Raw genomic sequence first — 22,711 nt, forward strand, 5'->3', positions numbered from 1 at the left:
GAATATAGCTAGTAGCTCCAGATGATTGATATGGAGTAACTTTTGTTGTGATGTCCATCTGCCTTACATGGTGTGTTGCAGTAGGTGGGCTCCCCAGCCGGAGAGCGATGCGTCCGCTGTCAAGACTATTTGGGGAACTGGCTCTAGGAACGGTCACCCTTTAGAAAGGTTTTTGGTGTTCCACCACTGCAGAGAGCGATGAGTCCGACCGTCTACCAACACTAGATCTGTTAATTGACCTTGAGCCTGGTTCCATTGATAGGCACTCTTGTAGAGGACGCATTTGAAGTCTTGCATGGGGCACTATAAAAATGCAAGAGGCCATCATCCCTATGAGTTGCATGAACACTCGTGCTGAAAGGGAGTGTTGTGGCTGAAACCTTGTGAGAAGAGTTTGCATGCTGGCTATCCTTACTGGAGTGGGATAAGCGAGCGCTGTTGAGGTGTTTATTGTAGCAACGAGGTACTCTTGTACTTTGGATGGTTGCAGATGAGACTTGGTGTGGTTTATTGTTAACCCCAAGTTATGGAGCAGTTGGATCGTGGCATGAGTGTGATCCACACACTGGTTGCATGAGCTGGCTTTTATGAGCCAGTCGTCGAGGTACGGGAAGACATGGATGTGCTGTCTTCGTAAATGTGCTGCCACTACTGCTAGGCACTTGGTGAATACTCTTAGTGCTGTTGTGACTCCGAATGGGAGTACTTTGAATTGATAGTGCTGCCCGTCTATTACAAATCTGAGATACTTTCTGTGAGCCATGTGAATGGGAATGTGGAAGTATGCGTCCTTGAGATCTAGAGTAGCAAGGAGGTTGTTTTGTAACAGGAGAGGAAGGACTTGTTGGAGTGTGACCATGTGAAAATGGTCTGACTGTATGTATATGTTTAGTGGTCTGAGGTCCAGAATAGGCCTCAGAGAGCCGTCCTTCTTTGGGATAAGAAAATATAGGGAGTAAACCCCTTTGTTTTGTTGGTGCAGAGGAACAGGTTCTATTGCAATTTTTTGTAGCAGATATATTACTTCTTGCTTTAACAGTGATAGATGGTCTTGTGACATTGGATGCTGTTTGGGGGGTATGTTTTGGGGGGTAAATATTAGTTCTAGACAGTAACCTGACTAAATAATTTGTCGCACCCACCTGTCTGATGTAATGTTGATCCAGGCAGGAAGGAATTGTTGCAGTCTTCCCCCCACAGGAGTGGAATGTTGGGGGGGAAGGGGAGGAAAGTCATTGGGTAGGGGTGGAGGCAGAGCGGGAGTTGTTGGTTTTGCCTCTGTCTTTGTTGTTGTTTCCCCTGTAACCCCCTCTCTGGTAGCCCTTGGTGTATGTGGATTGGCTAGGGGTTTTGTAGGAAGTTGAGGGGCTTTTGGAGGATTAGCCTCTTGTGTTGCCTCTATATGATGAGCGACGAAAAGAATGTCTGAGAGCTTGCAGCTGCAAGGCTCCCATAGATTTTGCTGTGTCGGTGTCTTTTTTCACTTTTACTAAAGACACATCAACATTAGGGCCAAATAAATGTGTCTCATCAAATAACTGATTGAGAATGGAATTTTGTACCTCAGGTTTAAAACCTGAAATATGTAGCCAGGCATGTCTCCGCAAAAAGGTACTGGTATTGATTGCCCTTGAGGCAGTATCTGCAGCATCTAGGTCACAACGAATGGAAGTATTAGTAATATTTTTACCTTCCTGTATGAGTTCATTGGCCCTATTTTTATATTTGTCTGGTAGATGCTGCATTATGGACTCCAGTTCATCATAATGTGCCCTGTCATATCTTGCTAACAACGCTTGGGTATTGGCAATGCGCCAAATGTTAGCTGCCTGTGACGCTGTTCGTTTACAGGAGGCGTGAAGGAGCTCAGATTCTTTATCTGGTGGTGAGGCCTCACCTGATGTTTGTGAATTAGCATGTTTACGTGCATTAGACACTACTAAAGAATCTAGTGGTGCTGGACCTTTAATGTAAACTGGGTCTGTAGGGGCAGCTTTATATTTTTTCTCAATGTGAGGGTTGAGGCCCCTTGCCCTGACAGGGTCTTTAAAGACCTCTGTTGCGTACTTGATGACACCTTTAAGTATTGGCAAAATGGCAGTAGACCGGTGTATGTTATCAAAAGTGTCTAATAGGAAATCGTCCTCCACAGTATCAGTGTGCAAGTCAACCCCATGGTACTGGGCAGCTCTTTGGACTAGTAGGTTAAAACCTATATTGTCTTCTGGTGGGGAAGGTCTGGAAGGATATACATGGTCTTGTGGGACGTAAGGTACATCAGGGGTGTTATAATTATCCCAAGGATTAGGTGACTGAAGGGGACTATTGGTCCCTGCTGGGTCATGTGCACCCCCACCTGTGTCATCAGAGTCTGTAGCCACCTCTTCATCTGGATTAGTGGATGGTGTAGGTGAATGATGTGGTGTAGGAGGTGTAGGGGGAGGAACAGTATCAGGAGGTGGTGGAGAAGGGACCCTTAATGGAGAGGTTGGAATGTCTCTCTTCTTTGGAGGAGGAGGAGGTGCCGGCGCTTCTAGTGGTCTCTTCTTGGAGCTAAGAGCTAGTTGGCCAGTCTTAGGATCCTTTACAAGAGTTTTTTGATTAGGATCTGGTGTAAAAAGTTATTTTGTATAGGGCAGACCATTCGGCGTCAAAGTTCTCGGTTCGGAGTTTTTTTGGGCACCGAGTCGGTAGCTGGTCTAGGGTCTTTTGGTTTAGAAGTGTGACCGTTTGAAATGTCTTTTCCCGGAACATGTTTTTTCGGTTCCGGGTGTTTCTTCGGCTCCGAAGCGTGTGAATTGGGGCCTTTAGGCGTTTTTTTACTCGGCTCAGAGTGCGGTTTCGGCATCGATGAGCCGCTGCCAGTCTTCGGCGCCGTGTGTTTAGGTGTCGGAGCAGCGGTCGGCGTGGTTGAGGAAGATGGCTTCTTCTTCGGTGTTGGAATGGGATCGGCACCGGGAATAGGCTGACTCGAGCCTGAGCTGACTGAAGGCTTAGTAGGCTTCTTTGCCGGGCCCGAAGGCGGGGCGTGGGAAGCAGTCTCTCGGTGTGCACCCAGGCCCGAAGGTGAAGGTGTGACCGAAGCCTTTTTTGAGGGTGTCGAGGAAGGGTTGGGGTCGACGGTCTTACTTATGACCCGTTGAGCTGGAATGATGTCCTCAACGTCTGAGTCTTCGGCATCGGAGGAGCTGGCACTTTCTTCGGCGTGCTGGTGTTCTGGCACGTCGACGTCCTCTCCAAAGATGTCATCGGGGATCGAAGCTGACGAGCGAGCCATTGTTCTTCGAGCTCATCGGTCCCGAATCGTCTTCTTGGAGCAGAAAGAGGCCCAAGCAGAACAGTCTTTGGCCTTGTGCTCCGGTGAGAGGCAAAGGTTGCACACCTCATGTAGATCGGTGTGGGGAAACTTCGACCCACATTAAGGACACTTCTTGAATGGCGTCCTTTCCATGAGCCAGAAGATGAGGCCTCGGTAGGCCCGAAGGCCTTCGTCGACGACCGGAATCGAAGACTTCGAAGTGGTGAAGAATCGCGTCGATGTGGAGCGCGGTCGAAACAATATAGTCGAACTGCGTGAGGATTGCGCACCGAAGGAACTTCGGTTCCAAACCGGAGCGCAGGAAACACAGCCGAGCCCGATGGCAGAAAAAAAAAACCCACAGCCGAGCCCGATGGCAGAAAAAAAACAATCTGAGGATGAAGCCTATGCCCATGCGCAATGTGGTCCAAAGGAGGAGTCACCTATCTCGTGACTTCCAAAGAACTTTCAGGACAACAAACTGCACACATCCGGGCCCAACACTAGGTGGCGATCTATGCACAGTGTGTAATCTGCAACTCATATGCTTCAAACAGTTTAGTTCAGTTTTTCCTACCATATTTTACTCCAACCCATTCAAAAAAGTGATTACAAAACTTAAAAGGATACAAAACTGAACAGCAAGAATCTGCCTCAAAACAGTCTTTTGCTTTACCCTCTCTGTGATAGTGACTATCAAGACTATTACAGATGGAAACAAATATAAAATAAAATGTAAAATGTCTTCACCGGAAGCACAAAGGAACAGATTTTGCAAACCGAATACAGAGGTACAATAAACATATGTTTTGCAGTGATGCACATATCAGAAACTGCTGTTTTATGTAAACTCAGCAGAGTGGAGCCAACACAAACCTAATGTAACATTAGAAGAGCGTGATGGCCAGTGTTTTGGTGGAAGGTGAAAAGGATGGGCACTGTTACATTAAAATTGTATTTTTATATAATTTCGCACGACTCTGACTTTTTAACCAAATAAAATGAAAGATCTGCATTCAAATAAATATCAGTATTTGTTGTAGATAGCAGGCTCAACCAACATCTCCCACATAGGACATACTACATGTTCAACGACTTCTAAATGGTTTTTACCTCTGAACCATTCAACCCCTCAATGATTGCCACTCAAGGCTCAAGCATTGCTACTCTCCTATCCAACATTTCCCTCAGTCTGAAAGGTATCACAACACCCTCCTTTAACCTCATTTACACCAACCATACAGATACCCAAAATGTTCCAAGGCTAAAAAAGTTCATCTAAGGGGGCGTAGCTACCGGCCGTAGAAAATGGCCGCCTAGTCCCGGAGCTCCGGGGCCGTTCCAGCCCGAACATAAAAATCCGCACAATAATCCGACTAATTGGAGTCCACCGAGAGGTTCCCCTGACGTCGGAACTCAAACGGCACACATCGGTTGCACCCCGATGACAATCCGATGCCGCCATCTGCAGTTATCACCGCCTGAATGCGCGCGGCCTAGCAGGGCCTTGAAGACCAGGGGCTAAAGTAAATGACGCGGCCGGCATACGGAGGCGCAGATCACAACGACGCCTGGAAAATACGAACGGCGATTCCGCCTCCTTTGTTGCCCGTGTGGTGCCCGCCCCAATCCTGCCGACGGGGACCTAGCTACATGTGACGGACCCCCCCCCCCCTCCAACCCCCCTCCCAGGTGCTACTGCTGTGACCGGCTCTGGCTTCCAACTCCGACACGAGCCCGAGGACTGCGAGGGAAGTGGGCCTGGGCGAGGAGCGGTGCTATTTTTGAACTACCTCGTCTTCCCCACCCCCTCCCTCTAAGACTTGCAGTAGCTGGCTGGCTCCCCGGAGGTGCGCTTTTTCTGCCCTGGGCTGCACTAATAACCAGTTCCAAAGACACGCCAGATCCACGAGTTGTGCTAACAGTATCTGACTGTTCGCTGCGAAACAGGCCTCCCAAATCAGCCTTTGAGTGCGAGTAAACCTCTTGCTGGTCTGGTAGGGGTATCGGAGTTTGGGTGTGCACCTACCACGTGCTGCTGATTCTGCCGGGGTTGCTCTGCCTCCCGGAGGTTTGGGACTGAATTCGGACCCTGGATGTGACCCTTCACCTGCACAGTCATCAAGGAGGTACCTGCTCCACCACCTGCCCAGCCTCCCCTCCCTCCCCCCTCCCACCGACTCACGCCACCGTGGACCTTTTTGCACCAAATCAGTTACAAACCCTAGAGCCCACGGCGCTTAATAATGGTTTAACTTGTGGGTCAACTCCATTTCCACCTGCTGTACACCCTACAGTCCAAGTTAACATGGCAGGCAGAGGGCCCAGAAATCAGACAGTCCAGGCTGAGTTGGACAAGTACGCTTATGAAAAAGGGTCTAACGCAACACCACCTCATGGCAAAACGCAGGAGGGCGACGGAGAGAAGAAGGTCACACTGGGTGACATCATGAAGGCACTTGCAAACGTCCAGACGACGGTCGGAACGATCTCCACGGATGTCTCCCTGCTGCGGGCAGACCTCCACAAAATGGCGGACAGGGTGAAAGAAGTGGAGATAGTGGCAAAATCCCTGGTTCAGGACACATCTGACCTCCAAATGTCGGTGGCCCGCCTAGAAAAGGACAACAAAATGCTAGCTGACAAGCTGGACGACCAAGAAGGGCGCGCAAGGCGGAACAATGTCAGAATTATAGGTATTCCGGAGACGGAGGGGACCCAAGCAATGGACCTATATGTGGAAGAACTGATAAAAACCAGGTTACAGCCTAAGGGACTTTCGCATTTCTTCTCGGTCGAGCGCGCTCATAGAGTGCCTGGTGGAAGGCCGAAGCCGGGGGCACCCCCGAGACCAGTACTAGCCCGTCTCTTTAACTTTGAGATAGAGACGCAATTCTACAAGCGGCAAGGATCTCCCCCCTATCCGGATACTAAACTCAGCCATTTCCTTCTTCCCGGATTACACGGCAGCCTTTTCAAGGAGACGTTGCAGCTTCTTCGAAGTTAAAAAACTACTCTGGGCGCAGGAGTTGCCGTATTCCATGCTCTTCCTCGCAAAACTAAGGGTGGTAGCTGAAGGGCGGACCTGGTTCTTTGACTCACCGGAGGCGACACACGAATGGCAGGCGTCAGTGAACAAACCGGACCGAAGACCGAGACCGCACCGCCGCCGGGAAGGGGAGGACTCCCCAGAAGACCTGGGCTCCGGCAGTCAAGAGCCCCACCGCAAATTGCCCCCTGAAGAGGAATAAGGTCGGCCGTACTGCGGACAATCCTTTATAGTTGATGATGTGGCACTAATGGACATTAACGTTCGAGCTGACTTGAAGCTTTGGACTGGGGGGGGGCCTGAGGGACTCCAAAAGGCTGCTGTCTCGTAGGACTCTTCCCCCGACACGCAAGTATTGCAGCTATGGGAGGGGAAAAAAAGCACTCTGCTAAGTTGGGGTGGCAGGCAGTTGTAGGTTCGCTAAGCAGGGAGGGTGGGTGGGACTCGGAATGGGAAGGTAACTGATGCGCTCAATTCTGTTGACTCTGTTACATGTATGGTTTTCCTTTTTTGTTTTGTTGAATGCAATCTGGATGGGACAGCAATGTGGTATGATACTTTAGCTTTGGGGGCCAAATGCAATTCGAGATATTTGCAACACCTCACTGTAGCTGATGGCTAAAACTACTTCGCAGGAGCTACAGGCTCCCCGGACAACCCTCACTCTACTTAACTGGAATGTTCGAGGATTAGGAGACAAAGTGAAGAGAGGCCTGGTATTGCAATACTTGAAACGCTGTGGCCCCGCAGTGGTCTTCTTGCAAGAGATTAACCTGGTGGGGTCAGCGGTTCGGGCTATGGATAGATGGGGATACCAGATGATAGCCCATGCAGACTTCTCCTCGGGCTCCAGAGGCACGGGGATTCTTATTAGGAAAAACTTCCCACTGGTGGTGCAGCAAACACGAGTGGATGATCAAGGCCGCTTCGCGGCGCTGACCTGTCAGTGGGAAGGACGGTTATTTAATCTTATCTCTGTCTATATACCAGCTGCACTCCATACACAAGCCCATTCCGCTCTTACGGCATTTCTATTGACACTGCCGGCGGCGACACTCCTGATAGGGGGCGACTTCAACGATATAATTGATGGCACACAGGATAGATTCCCTGTTAGGCTGGAGACGCAGGGTGGGCGACGTCTTCTTGGTCTAATAGACGCCCTGGGACTTACTGACAGCTGGAGATTCAAGCACCCGAATGAGATACGCTTCACTTCTTACTCCGCAGTACATACATGTCCCACACGCATTGATTATTTCCCGATATCCGCAGACGCCCTGCAAGGCATAGAGGAGGTCACTATCCGCCCTAGGGGCATATCGGACCACTCCACAATACTGCTTAAATATACCCATCACCAGGCCTGCAGGAGACGCATGTTCTCGGTGCACGTTGGCTTCCTCAAGATGGCACCTATTGAGTCGACCCTTACACGTACTACTAAACAATTTTTCCAGGAAAACCAGGGCTCGGTGGACTCACCCAGTGTGCTCTGGGAGGCATATAAAGTGGTCCCCCGGGGGCAAGCAATGGCTTCCATCTTAGGTCACAAACGGGAACAGCGGGCGGAGTTGGACAGCTGTGAAGCTGAACTAACCGTGGCCATCACAGAGCAGGAGGCCCACCCTTCTCCGGGAACCGCTCGCGCGGTTCGTCTAAAACAAACGGAAGTTCTGGCCCGCCAAAGACCTAACCAACGAAGATCGTAGCGCTAGCGCTTGACTGTGACAAGGATTACTGCAAGCATCTATTTCGTTTTACAGACTTTTAAAAACCTATTGATTGCACTAATATGTGTTTTTAAATATATTTCTGAGCTCTCACTTGCATTCTGATTACTGCAAGCATCTATTTCGTTTTACAGACTTTTAAAAACCTATTGATTGTGCTAATATGTGTTTTTAAATATATTTCTGAGCTCTCACTTGCATTCTGGTCGCTACTCCCCGGTCCACCACAGCTTCTGTGCTGATTGTTGTGGAGGGAGGTTCAAGCGACACCACTTCCTGGTTGCTCCATCCTGGGCAGCCATCTTGGGGAGGTTGACGGGCTAGTCTCCCCCCTCGCCCTCACTATTTTAGGGCGGGAGTCATTCGCGCACGATCATTAACCAACGAAGATCGTAGCGCTAGCGCTTGACTGTGACAAGGATTACTGCAAGCATCTATTTCGTTTTACAGACTTTTAAAAACCTATTGATTGTACTAATATGTGTTTTTAAATATATTTCTGAGCTCTCACTTGCATTCTGATTACTGCAAGCATCTATTTCGTTTTACAGACTTTTAAAAACCTATTGATTGTGCTAATATGTGTTTTTAAATATATTTCTGAGCTCTCACTTGCATTCTGGTCGCTACTCCCCGGTCCACCACAGCTTCTGTGCTGATTGTTGTGGAGGGAGGTTCAAGCGACACCACTTCCTGGTTGCTCCATCCTGGGCAGCCATCTTGGGGAGGTTGACGGGCTAGTCTCCCCCCTCGCCCTCACTATTTTAGGGCGGGAGTCATTCGCGCACGATCATTAACCAACGAAGATCGTAGCGCTAGCGCTTGACTGTGACAAGGATTACTGCAAGCATCTATTTCGTTTTACAGACTTTTAAAAACCTATTGATTGTACTAATATGTGTTTTTAAATATATTTCTGAGCTCTCACTTGCATTCTGATTACTGCAAGCATCTATTTCGTTTTACAGACTTTTAAAAACCTATTGATTGTGCTAATATGTGTTTTTAAATATATTTCTGAGCTCTCACTTGCATTCTGATTACTGCAAGCATCTATTTCGTTTTACAGACTTTTAAAAACCTATTGATTGTGCTAAAATGTGTTTTTAAATATATTTCTGAGCTCTCACTTGCATTCTGGTCGCTACTCCCCGGTCCACCACAGCTTCTGTGCTGATTGTTGTGGAGGGAGGTTCAAGCGACACCACTTCCTGGTTGCTCCATCCTGGGCAGCCATCTTGGGGAGGTTGACGGGCTAGTCTCCACCCTCACCTAATCTATATGACCTCTTCCTACCTCGCGCAGCGGTGACGCGCAGCGGTGACGCGCAGCGGTAGCGCCGTATACGCGCCGAAGAGGCGCCAAAGAGAAGCCAGTCTGCGCCAGTCCGCGTCCAGACGCTTCTCGCTGGCCCTGGCTTGGGAGCCGCCCAGCACCATGGTGGGTATTCGTATTTCCTACAACTCTTTGTTGTTACACTCCTTACGTCCCCCCACCAGTCCCTCCTGTCGCCACTCTTTTTCCCCAGCTAACCTTGAACATCACTGTAAGCACTGTACATGGAGCACCCCCCGCCCATACAGCTACTCTCTCCCTCCGGGAGAGATTTGGAGATTGTATCTCCTCAATTGCCGGTCACTACCTAAACACTTCACAGAGCTGCATCTGATGATTGAAGAGCTCAATCCTGACGCTCTATTTTTAACGGAAACTTGGCTCCAGATGGACAATGACCCGACTACAATATGGGCCACACCTCAAGGCTATACCCTCAAGCGCCTCGACCGCCAGTCGGGGAGAGGCGGGGGCCTGGCCATTATATATAGGGACAGTTTTAAGTGTCGTGTCATTCCCAATTCCCCGTCGACCTGCGAGAGCTTACACTTTGCGCTTGATTTTTCCCCCACCACCACCTTCTCCGGTATCTTACTCTATCGCCCACCTGGTTCCCTTAACAATTTCATTACGCAAATCACGGACCTCACTGCCAACGCAGTTTTGACCTCATCTAACTTCACCTTGCTTGGGGATTTTAACATCCATTTAGATGACCCCCATGATACGTCAGCTAATAACTTACGGGTCAACATGCAAGCGTTAGATCTTTGCCAGAGAGGCCATCAGGCGACCCACAAGAAGGGACATCTTCTTGATCACATATACAGCAACACCAACCTTAATGTAGAGTCCCCAGTTCCACTACCCTGGACCGATCACTTCCTGATACCTTTTACCTGGCTTTCCAACTCCTCTTCCCCTTGTGATGTTCCTACCAAGTATCTGGGCAGGAAATGGTCCTCTCTTTCCCTCACCGACTGGACAACTGCTCTCGTCCAAGATCCCCCGAGGAAGGCTACGACTCCTGCCTCTGCCTCTAACTATTTTGATCACTGGATTTCCAGCACCCTAGACCAAGTTCTTCCCAAACGCCCTCGTAAACTTATTAGAAGACCTAAAGTCGCACCTTGGTACACTCCTGCTCTAAGGTTATTAAAACTTGACTGCCGTAAACTTGAGAGAGCATGGAGGAAGGACCATTCTTCGTCTAGGAAAGATGATTATAGGTCTGCAATGAAGCTCTACAAATTAGAGATTAAAAAGGCGCAAGCCTTCTTCTATGAAGGGAAAATTAATGCAGCAGCCAATGCCCCCAGGGAAATCTTTAGGATAGCTAAGTCCTTTATTTCACCCCCGGCTGAGCGTCCCACTGCCGAAGATGCACAAGACCGCTGCAATGAGCTGGCTGCCTTCTTCTCAAAGAAAATTTTGACCATATACTCCTCCTTTAGCAATTCTATGGTCATCGCCCGCTCTGTCCCACATAAACCAGCTGACTCTCTGGCTCTCTGTAAGCTGGACACAATTCCGCTTCTTGATGCCTGTAGTCTGGATAGATTAATCTCCAAAGTTACTTCCGGGTCACCCAATGACCCGGCACCCCCCCGGATCCTTGTCAAGGCCTTGGACGTTATTCGTCCTGTCATCTTGGAAACCTTAAACACTTCCATTGTGTCCAAATCGGTCCCACTCTCCTGGAAATGTGCCATGGTGAGGGCACTTCTTAAAAAGCCCACCCTGGATCAGAGCAACCTGTCCAACTACCGTCCCATTTCGTTGCTCCCCTGGTTGAGTAAACTGCTGGAGAGGCACGTCAACAACATCTTAACAGACTATTTGGAGTCCAACTGTCTGTTGCGTGCCTCCCAGACAGGATTTCGTCCTCAACATGGTACCGAAACCGCTATGTTAGCGGTTACAGAAGAAGCAAGAGCTATTCTTGATCAGGGAGGAAAGGTGGCCATTATCTTGTTAGATCTTAGCGCCGCGTTCGACACGGTGAACCATGCCACGCTATTACATCGACTGGCTGGCATGGGCGTGTCGGGCGCGGCCCTGGATTGGCTTGCCTCCTTTCTGAGCGAGCGTTTCTTCCAGGTCTTCGAGGGTGAGACAGTCTCTCCCAAACATCCTCTCAGGTGCGGGGTTCCTCAGGGCTCCTCCCTGAGCCCGACCCTTTTTAACGCCTACATGGAACCTCTGGACAGGATAGTCCATCCCTTTGGTGTGCGTATTGTCACCTACGCGGATGATACGCAGCTGGTGGTCTCGCTAGACCACGCAGATGGATCATCCAACACCTTAGGCCCCTGTCTAGAGGCTGTTGCCAGATGGATGCAAGCCTCCTGTCTGAAACTTAACGGGGAGAAGACAGACATCATTCTCCTCGGAAATTCCTCCCCGTCTGTTCTTGCACCCGTCTGGCCACCATGTCTTGGCGCTCTCCCCGCCCCTAGGTCCCAGATAAAGAGCCTCGGGATCTGGCTCGATACCGCCCTTGATTTCCTCGGTCCAGGCTACTAAGACCGCCGCCACTTGCTTTGGACTAATGAGGATGCTCCGGCGGGTGCTCCCTTTGCTCCCTCTCCAGGCGAGGAGGATCATGGTCCAGGCCCTGATTCTCTCCCGCCTGGACTACGGGAATGCTCTCTATCTGGGAGCACCGGCCTCGGTACTTCAGAAGCTTCAGGTCCCACAAAATAGTGCGGCCCGCCTACTGTTTAATCTGCCCCGTCGGCAAGGAAGGCTCTGAAAGACCTCCATTGGCTCCCAATGGCTGCCAGAGTGCAGTTCAAGGCTTTGTGCGTCCTGCACAAATCCTTCCATCGTGTAGGCCCAGCGATTCTGCACCCCCTGGTTACGCCCTATGTTCCAGCCCGCTCCCTTCGTTCTGGCACCCTGCAGCTGGCTACCTCCTCTAAAATCAATAAAGCCCGGTGGGGTGGCCGCTCTTTTTCCCACTCGGCGGCCAGACTCTGGAACGCCCTTCCCCTCACCATCCGAGGAAACAGCAACCTCCTGTCTTTTAGAAAGGTCTTGAAAACGCATTTGTTTGCAAAATCCTGCTGATCTGCCCTGAGCCTGCGCTAAACCATTTAATCTTCAAGCGCTGCGAGGCCTCAGGGCAGTTATGCGCTATACAAATGCAATTTTTCATTTCATTTCATTTCATTTCAAAGAGAAATGGCGCAAATTAAGATCCAAGCCACTAGGCATAGGGTGTACGAGTTGGGAGATAAGGCAGGGAAAATGCTAGCCTGGCTCGATAAAAAAGAAAGCGAATAAAGTCATTGCACAAGTGATATCGCCTGCAGGCTTCATGGTCTCTGACCCTGATGGTATAGTCAATCTCTTAGCTGACCACTATGAACGAATTTATGCCCCCTGGGCAACCTATACGGTCGCAGAGGCATATGAATATATTAAGGATCTTTCGATACCTAAGCTCTCCCCGGAAGCAGCGCTTCTGTTGGAGGCGGACATTACCACTGATGAGGTGCAGACAGCTACCTACGCGCTGGCGTCCGGCAAAGGCGCTGGGGCCAAATGGGCTCCCAGTTGAACTACATGAGAGAACGGTGCAAACGACAGCCCCTTCTTCCTAAGTATGTTATCCGACAGCCTTGAAATAGGGGAGCTGCCGCGGGATCAGCGGCTAGCCACGATTGTCGCGATTCACAAGCCTGGTAGTCCAAAGATAGATTGTGCCTCCTACCGTCCAATCTCACTCATCAACACGGAGCCTAAGATACTGGCCAAATTGCTGGTGTTGCGACTTACTCCCCACCTCACGTCACTAGTCAACCCGGACCAGTCAGGTTTCATGCCACATCGAAGCACGGCCCTTAACCTCCGCCGGCTCCAAGCGGTACTGGCGCGTGCAGCATACCTCAAGGAACCTGCTGTCATCCTTTCGCTTGACGCTACTATGGCGTTCGATACAGTGGAATGGCCTTATTTATTCGCAGTGCTCTAACATATGGGATTTGGTCCCAAATTTTGCGCCTGGATTCGACTATTAAATACTAAACCCCTAGCGCATGTTGTCGCCAATGGGCACATCTCACGAGACTTTCCTCTTGGCCGGGGAATGTGGCAGGGATGCCCACTGTCTCCGTTGTTTTTTTGCATTGATCTTGGAACCACTTGCGATCTGGATCAGATGGGAACCCTCCATCAAAGGGCTCTGCTGGACTGATGTATGGGAGGATTGTATATCCCTATTCGCGGATGATATCCTCTTGTATCTCACCTCACCCAAAAAATCTATTCTCGAATTACTCAATGTATGCGAGAAGTTCGGTAGAGTGTCAGGTTATATGATTAACTGGACTAAGTCAATCCTGTATGTCCTCGCTGGTCCCCCACCTGTCTTGCCCCTGAGCTGCCCCCTGAGGACTACCACTACGGCATTCAAATACCTGGGTATCTTTATTACGCCAGACCCCGACGAATTTTACAATCTAAACCTCCGCCCCTTCTGGAGACGTTAAAGTGTGGCAGACTCTCCCTCTCACACTTTTGGGCAAGGCGGCGCTGTATAAAATGATGGCGCTCCCCCACTTCCTGTACGTGCTTGAAAACACCCCGTCAACGGTCCCTGTACAATATTTTAAAGCTATCGCTGCAACAGTATCCCACCTACTGTGGGGCGAGAGGCCACCCCGAATCGCGCAAGATAAGTTAACTAGAAGCTGGTATGATGGGGGGATAGCGCTTCCAAATGTAGAACTATATTATTGGGTGGCACATCTTAAGCAGATTAACTTCTGGTTACACGCCCCACAAACTGAGCAGACATACCTTGCTGACAGACACTCCTTGGAAGGCAGGGAACTACTTAGTAATCTATACAGCCATCGCCCGCCTCCTGATTGGATAGGTCCGACAAAGCACTCTGTGCAGTTGTGGTACAGGGCCAACAGGCGTCTTAAGTGCTTGGGAACTATCACCCAAATTACACCGTTGTGGGACTCCAGCAAGTTGGGCTTCCTCAGTAATAGTAAGGCATTCCAGGCCTGGGACACCATTGGTATATCGGTGGTGGGTGATCTCTGGAAGAAGGGTAAGGTGGTAGACTTTGCCCACCTGCAAACACAGTATGAGATGTGGCAGACGGAGAAGTTTAGATACTTACAAACTAAGCATGCGTTACAGTCGGTTATACCGACAGGCACCGTCCTGCAGGAATCGTCTCCTCTCGAAGATAGGCTTCTAACCGAACACATGCAGGGCAAGGCCACTTCTTTCACTTATAGAAAACTCATTAATAACCTCCCAGACGTGACGGCCACATTGAAACAGAACTGGTCTGAGGAGGTGGGCCCCTTTGAAGACTCCGAATGGCAGGAGGCCCTCGCCTCACCCCGGGAAGCTGCTATCCCCTCAAGATTGAAACTGGTCCAACCTAAAATACTGCACTGTACATACTACACTAGAACGACCCTACACAAGATAGGAAAAGCAACGCATAAATTCTGCTTACGTAACTGTGGGGAGGAGGGAACGTTCTTCCACACCATCTGGGACTGCAGACACATGACGACATACTGGACAGCAGTGATGCGCACGATCTCTCAAACAATAGACATCTCCTTGCTGCCGGAGCCTCGTCGCTGTTTACTGAATGTGTGGGAACCCAATGACTTGAACCACCGGCAACAAGACTGGGTAATGTTGGGTATGTTAATAGCGAAACGCAACATCGCCATTCTGTGGGGTTCGGCAGCACCGCCGACGCTTCGAAAGTGGTGTAGAGACATGGATGAGGCGATGGTGGCGGAGAAGGCTATCTACATCCATCGTGGTTGCTTTTTAGAAAACAAGGGACCCCTATAGTAACAGCTAGCTATAACATAGGGAATAAAACTAGTATAAGTAAATATTATAGCTAGAAGCTGATATCTGCAGAACTTTAGAAAATTAGAATACCTCTAAAAGTATCATTGATTGAAATGAGAGAGATAGACCACCCTGAAGTACATAATCAGTAAACACATGGAAAATATTTATCAAAATAGTATCCATCGTGGTTGCCCAGGGAAATGGGGTAAAATCTGGGGGGCCTGGAACACATTTAGGGGTAACATTTGTGAACCACCACGTACCATTGGGGAGGGTGAGGATTCAGACTAGTAGAACTTGGTCAAGATATAAGGATGAGGTAATGATGTGTTTAAAATGTCATATTCAATATTTGTAAATCCAAAACTGACTGCAATTGAGATGTGCCCGCTAAAGTACTTATATATGATGTAATAAATCTGTGCAGAGCTGTCCTGTTTGCTTTAATATAAAATAAAAATATTTTTTAAAAAAAAGTTCATCTAATCTAGACCCTTATCATGGGGAAATGCCTATAAACCAATGAATTAATTATCGGGTGTTTTCTAACCACCTGTAACTTAACGCTGCAACAACTGAGATTCGTGCACGTGCCAAATGGATAAACCATCACCTTTCAACTATTCTGCCATATGAACTACAACTTCTGCCATGGTATTAAGTTCAAGTGAGGAACTTCGTGTGTTTATGGATTCCAACCTAACCACTATACCGTTGGTAAATCAAGTGGCTAAACACAGCATCCACATAAGATGCCTTCCACAAACTTTCCCCTATCCTGGTTTCCCGCAAAACGTCCAAGCCACCATTGCATTGTTAGTCTCTCATCTTAACTATAACAAGCATTGGCATAGCCAATAGGTCTCGCTCTTGGGACCTTATAAGTATTTAGTTATGCAGCACAATATCCTTAGTGCAACAACACCAACTGTTGCATGGCTAAACATTCATAAGGTCCCAAAGGCGAGACCTATTGGCTATGCCAGTGCTTGTTTCTATATGAAAACAATCAGCAATATTCATTGTAAGAGGGTGTCTATGGTCTTTCTTTCCTTTCATTAAAACAGCAAAGTAATGTAGTCTCTTTTCAGTTGCTGCAGCTTGAGGCATTTAAAATGGTCTCATCTGGGGAGACTAGCCATGTAAAATATATTGGTGGGTTATTTCTGGTTTATTGCCAGTGGGTTCTCTTCCTTGTCCAAGTCTCCATGTAATACAAATACAGGAATCCCTCTGAAGGCGTGGAGTTGGCGGTGTAATGACCCCTCCCTTGGCTTGGCCTGGTTATGTGAGCTGGAGCCAGAGAGGAGGTTGCATTGACTGCCAGCAGCAGCGACGAGGACAGTTCAGCTGTCGGTTGCTCCCTTGCCTCCCCAACAGCGGATTCTGTCTGGACACTGACAGAACCTCCACCCGACATCTGCTGCTATGGAGACCCCGGGCCAGAAGCGCAGCACCCGGAAAGGAGGTACCCCGCTGCTGTCGCCCACCTGCATCACCCGGCTACAGGAGAAGGAGGAACTGCAGGACCTCATTGACAGACTTGCGATCTACATCGACAAGGTGCGCTCGCTCAAGTCAGAGAACGCTGGACTGCGACTGCGCATCACTAAATGCAAAGAGACAATGAACCGTGAGGTGATGGTCATCAAGTCAGCTTATAAGGGGGAGCTTGGGGATGCGCGCAAGACCCTGGGTTCTGTGGCTAAGACATTCTGTGCATGTACCTTTCATAAAAGTACATGCATGTAACAATCAAAACATTAATACACACCACACACTTCAACGTGCCACTCTCAGGCTCTCTATCCGGAAAATATCATGTGACGAAACAAAGACACTATCACCTTATCACATACCATCACACCGTTCAACATACCAACACCAAACGGACACCCTCGCATACGGTTACATTCTACAAACACCAACAGAAACACAATCACTTGTGCACAACCTGAGAGGACAGATTGTAGTGCAGCTGCCAGCGCGGTGAGTGGTCTGTCTATTTTAGAGATGGTTATACAACAGTGGCGCATACACATACACTGTGTGTGTCAGTTTCTGGTAAGGTGCGTGCATGCGTGTAAGGATGCTCTGTCCTGTCTGTGTTGTTAGAGTCCACGCACGTGAAGAAGGCTCAATAATGCAAATCATGCACATGTTTGTGTGCGTGCATGCACATGTTTAAACACTCTTCTGTCCCTGTGAAGGAACTGTGCACAAATGCTGCTCCTGCACTTACTAGCACCAATGAAGGCTGCAGTGTTGCTGCTCATGCTTAACTGCGTTGCTTGTTAGTGAACCTCAAACTTGATAAATCGTGCTCATTCCGAGATAGCCAGAACATTGAATGTGTAAACGCAGGCTGGCTCGGGAGAGAGACAGCCATGCCGTGCCGTGCACAGCATCGTTGCAGATGCTTCAGTCCCACTGCCATCTGTGCTTTAGAGATAGCTGTTTGCGTAGTTTCTTGTCTTCGTGTCCAGCTGCTGCTGCGCCCTCTTCATTAAACACGAAATATCAGTGTGATCAGCAGCGTAGCAAGGAGGCCATGGGTCGTGGTGCCAGAAAAGAAAATGATCCCTTGACTGCTGTTGGGGTAGTAAGACGCAGCACTGTCAGAGCTTGATAGGCCCCTCAGGACTGTGGGACCCGGTGCTACTGCACCTGCTGCACCAATGAAAGCTATGTCCCTGAATGAGATTGCTTGGTTTACAGCCTTTCACACTTAGTAACACAACGGCATAGAGAGTACCAAAGGCCACCACTTATTATGCCCAGGGACTTTAAGAGGGATGAAAAAACTGGGGGGTCTCTCCAAGGGGCAAGGTCGATGTAATTAAGGGCATGGCTTGAAAAAACATAGGCTAAAAGTTTTTGCTTAGCATATTGTCTGCCGCCCGTCTGGTATTTTGCTGCTTCTATAATTGCATCCATATATATAATAAAAGTAACATTACACCTACAACAAGTCAGGACTATTGGCTTTGCCAATGGCTGTTAGTTGCATAAGATAAATAAGCAACAACTAAGGCTTTGTTGTTTATAATATTGAAAATGCTTCTATTTGGAAATGAGGAGACAGTGAAAGAACTATTACCAGTGTCTTTGAAGTTACATCAAAGGCAATGAAGGGCGGTACTGCTGCAGAGTTAGGATTTCTTTTTACCCTGAGGGTGAGGGCAAAAATGGAGAGCCCGACAGGGACCCGTCTCAGCACTTACTTTTTAAAATCTACCGGTGCTGAGCACCGGCTGGACCTGGCCCACTTAAAACCCTAATTATGCTACTCTTCTCCAAGATATTTCATTTTCACACTATCTAATCCCAAATTAAGTCCTCTCCCGGGGACTGCCGCATGCTGGTTATTGCGAGTGAGGTAGGCAAGAAATGCGCACTCGAGTCACCACTCTACCTCACCCCAGAGAACAAAAAGAGCGGGAGCCTGTGCAGCACCGACCGGAGTCATGACTGAAACACCGACGTGTGTGGTAGTCGGGGTAGCCCGAGTCAGCGATGATGTCACAGCGGAAGCAGCCCTCCGGGAAGCAGACACCAGACCTCAGTCCGCAACAGTGTAACACGCACCCCCTCAAAGAGGGGGCAGCCAGAGATAGATATCAACAGGGTCCAGACCTCAGTCCGCAACAGTGTAACACGCACCCCCTCAAAGATGGGGCAGCCAGAGACAGATATCAACAGGGTGGGTCGGGGGAGGAGCCTAGCCTGCAACCGAGATGGCGGCCTAGACCCTCGGCTCCGCCGACCCTCCTGCCTTCCCCTATCATCCTGCTCTTTATCCTGAATTTTCCCGTAGCGACTACAATGGGGAAACGATCCTGATCATGCTGATGTGTCTCTCTGTGCATTTCATGCGCTATCGGTGCTGAACCGTCCTCGCTCCCTTCCCGGCCCGGCGCGGCAGTGGGGCCGGGTCTTTGTTTGCGGAGTCGGCCGGACGTGACCACGACAGCAGCGGCCACCACGGAGGAGGAGGAGCCGGTCGGCTGGTGAGAGGCTGCCGCGTTGTGCTGGTCGCTGCGGCGCCTCGTCCCGCGCTTTTAAACGCCTGGTTACATTGTGTCTGCTGGAACCACTTTGTAGCATCGCCCGGCTTGGATGTGGTCCGACCCGTTTCTTTGTTACCCCGGCCCGAGACGGACGCCATTTTCTGCAGTGCATCTCAGCGCCCGATAGTGGAATCCTTGGAGCTTGCTCGTGGGTCCAGATGCGGATTGAAAGCGAATCCGCCTATACTGCGATGTCATCAGTCGCCCCCGAGTCTCTGGCCCAGTGGTCCTTTGCGGAGTGTTGGCGGAATGATCTGTGGGTGGCGAGTGCCAATGGCGAACGGCTTCCTATGCTGCCACACGTTCTTGAACCTGGGTTGGAGACCACTGCTGTGCTCTTTCTCCCTGACGGTGCAAAAAACACGCACTTTCTTCCTGAGGCACCGCCGGGGACGGGTGCTGTCCTGTTTGCCCTGGAGACTGTTAGAGTTGCCCTTCGTGTTTACACCCGAGATCTGGAGTGCCGTCTTGCTGCTATATCTTCTGTGGGCTGTGGTTGCCCCCCAGTGCTACTTATTAAGCCACACTCTGCACCGGTCCACATTGCTCTCCTTCCCGAGGGGCCTATGGTGATGCTGGCGGATCGCGATGCCGACCCTGCTGAAGTGCCGACCGTGGGGGTCCGGGGGAGGTCTGGAGTTCGTGGTTCCATGCACTTGCTGGTAAATCGTCCCCGGGCGCCATGTTTTTCATCTCCTATGTGTGCTGGTGGCGAGACTTTTCATCCTCTCCTGGAACTGTTGTGGTCGCTCAGGCCGGCTGTTTCTGACGAACTCTTGCGCTGCCTTGCTCATGTTTGTCTCGCTGTCGGACTCGCAATGGTGGTTAGCGTGGACTTTTGTGGGCGACCCCCCATTCTGTGCTGCCTGTCCCGAGGGCCTCCTTCATCTATGGCGCCGGCTGGATTGTTGGACTCCATCGACCAACTTGATCGCAGGGGGCAAGGTTGAGACAGTTTATTTGGGTCGCTATTCCTTACATTGCTGGGACTCTGTGGTATGAGCGAGACATTGATTGCATTGACCATCGGTATCGTATCGGATGCGGGGGCCGGGAGCGGGCGGCCGGGAATGTATCTGTTGGTTGTTTTTCTCCTCCACTGATCCTGGATGCCTTCGTTGTTTCTTTCTCTCCTCCTCCACTTCTTGTACTTATTGTACTTTTTTCCCTTCTTTGGGGCAGTTTCGGGGCGACAGGCACGCTGTTTATGGGTTAGGCCGTAGCCATTACAGGGGTGCAGGGTGGCGGGTATGGGGGGGGTTTGTTGTTTTAGTTTATTTTGTTCTATGGTCCCTTTTGCTCTTTTCTGGCTTTTGGAGGGTTCTTCCTCTTTCGTAGGGCTGGCTGTCCCTTGGTCTTGCACCTTATTTCTTTTTCGGGCGGCTTCCTATGCCCTGTCTCTTCCTTCTCTGGGGTGGGATTTAGGGGGTGATATTTAGGAATGTTGTTTACTTACTGTGGCCTGTTGTCTCGTATTACCGTCTCGGTGGCCTCGCTTACTTAATCGCTATAGTCATTGCCTGCCTCAGTTTACCATTGGGGTATGTCCCCCTTGTCTCTTATGGTTTTTGGTGAGGTGCTATATTCCTGTGGTGGCAGCCCCTACTTCTCTTTAAAATTTAAAAATGAAACCCTTATATCCTTTGTGACAGTCCCCACAACCGTGTCTAGTGTATTTCAACATATCCTGTTTGCCGATTGGTGTGCATTTCTCCTGTTATTGACTGCCTGTTTTTGCGGCCGGCCATGATGGTTGTGGGCCTGCGCATGTATCTCCTCGTTTTTCTGAATAAAGGTTTATAAAAAAAAAAAAAAAAAAAACAGGGTGGGTCGAAGGTCTCCCTCTGCTTCACAGGGAGGTGCAGCCGCACTTTGTTACCACTTAGCACTTGGAGTTGTCCATCACCACAGAAACAGAGATAACCAAAATTTCCTCCATCTTATACGCTGGGTGGTCTTTTTTGCCGTGCCTAAAATGGCGCCTTTTCGCGTGCCTTGTAAGTCATGAGGAGTACAAATATCAGAGGCCAGCTACAAATAATTTCTGCTGCACCCAAGTGACGCACAGTATTTCAGGATGCTGGTCTATATGTTGGAATCAGAAAAAAAGCGTGTTGTGTTCCAATGGCTAGAAAATACAGACTAAGTCACTAGACATAATCAACAAAAGGCATATTTAGTGAAAATTACAACACTTTGCCATTGAAACCATTTATTTCTCTAGTGAATCCAGAAGAGTCACACGGTGGCTTCAACTGAGTTCTTTGCAATTTTTCTTTTCTTTTCTTAATGTTTAAACAACAAAGAAGTGACAAGCCCGGGAGTGATACGTGCGCGCGCGCTGGGGAGAGTCTGCTGTTTTTCAAAGCACATACTCGTGCTTGTGGCGCACCGCTGCGCACTCCCGCAAGGCATATGCCGCCACAAGCACGAGTAGGTGTTGGAAAAAGAGCTGCACAATGGCTAAAGGTCTCCTATGCAGTGCATGCACGCTGCGTAGGCGAGACCTAAAAATTAACTATATATTGGAAATCGCCTAGTAACACTTAAACTATAGAGAATCCATAATATAGCTGACAGATAGTTTCTAAACAAATTGCTATGGGCCAATACCACACCTTTCCCTTCACTGGCTACCAACTGCTAAACGGATCTCATTAAAGAACCGTGCATGGCTCATGGACCAGTCTTCCTTTAGCACACACAAACTCCTTACATATTGTTGAGCAAAGCCTCAGTCTTCAAATGGATATGAACAGGCAGAACGCCTTTCTCTGTCCCTTCACTCAAACCTTAATATCTACTCAAATGAGGAGCACTGACAAGCACCTCTAATTACACAAAACATTTAAAACACAACACTTCGACTATAAACACAAGCTAAAGAATCCAAACGACATACTACTGAGGAAATAGATAGGTGCAGCTGCATCTATTTTCAAACTGTCTACATCTCAAAAAGCTTATGTGCTTAGAAGCCAACCAACGTGTCAAAACCTTATGCCGCTCAAACAACACCTCTCATATAGGACATACACCATGCAATATCCTTCCAACCGTGCATAATAAAAAGGGCACCCAGGAACTAATGTAAATCAAAGCACTTTGCTCTTTCGTCAGAGGTATGTGGCGCTATACAAATGCTAAAATACAGTACCAATTGGGGTACAAATGTGATGTTATGACTGTATAGTAACCAGTTATTCACAACTTAAACAATATCAAGATGTAACCATCTTTGAGGTACAATATTTTGTCAACACACAGTTGAAATGGGAAATCTCCTTTCCTGTTGGATTAAATTTATCACACAACCACAATGAATGACTGACAAGGATCAAATATTGAAAACAATAAACCAACGAATTCTAAGCTCCCT

General features: G+C 49.1%; 1 protein-coding gene across 3 annotated transcripts in view; it reads right to left on the reverse strand.

Annotated features, from left to right (window-relative positions):
* Positions 1-22,711, reverse strand: part of PARP9 (poly(ADP-ribose) polymerase family member 9) — a 797,801-nt gene that overhangs the window by 581,474 nt on the left and 193,616 nt on the right. The window lies entirely within an intron of this gene.

This window comes from Lissotriton helveticus, chromosome 3_1, assembly GCF_964261635.1.
Source record: "Lissotriton helveticus chromosome 3_1, aLisHel1.1, whole genome shotgun sequence".
NCBI lineage: Eukaryota > Metazoa > Chordata > Amphibia > Caudata > Salamandridae > Lissotriton > Lissotriton helveticus.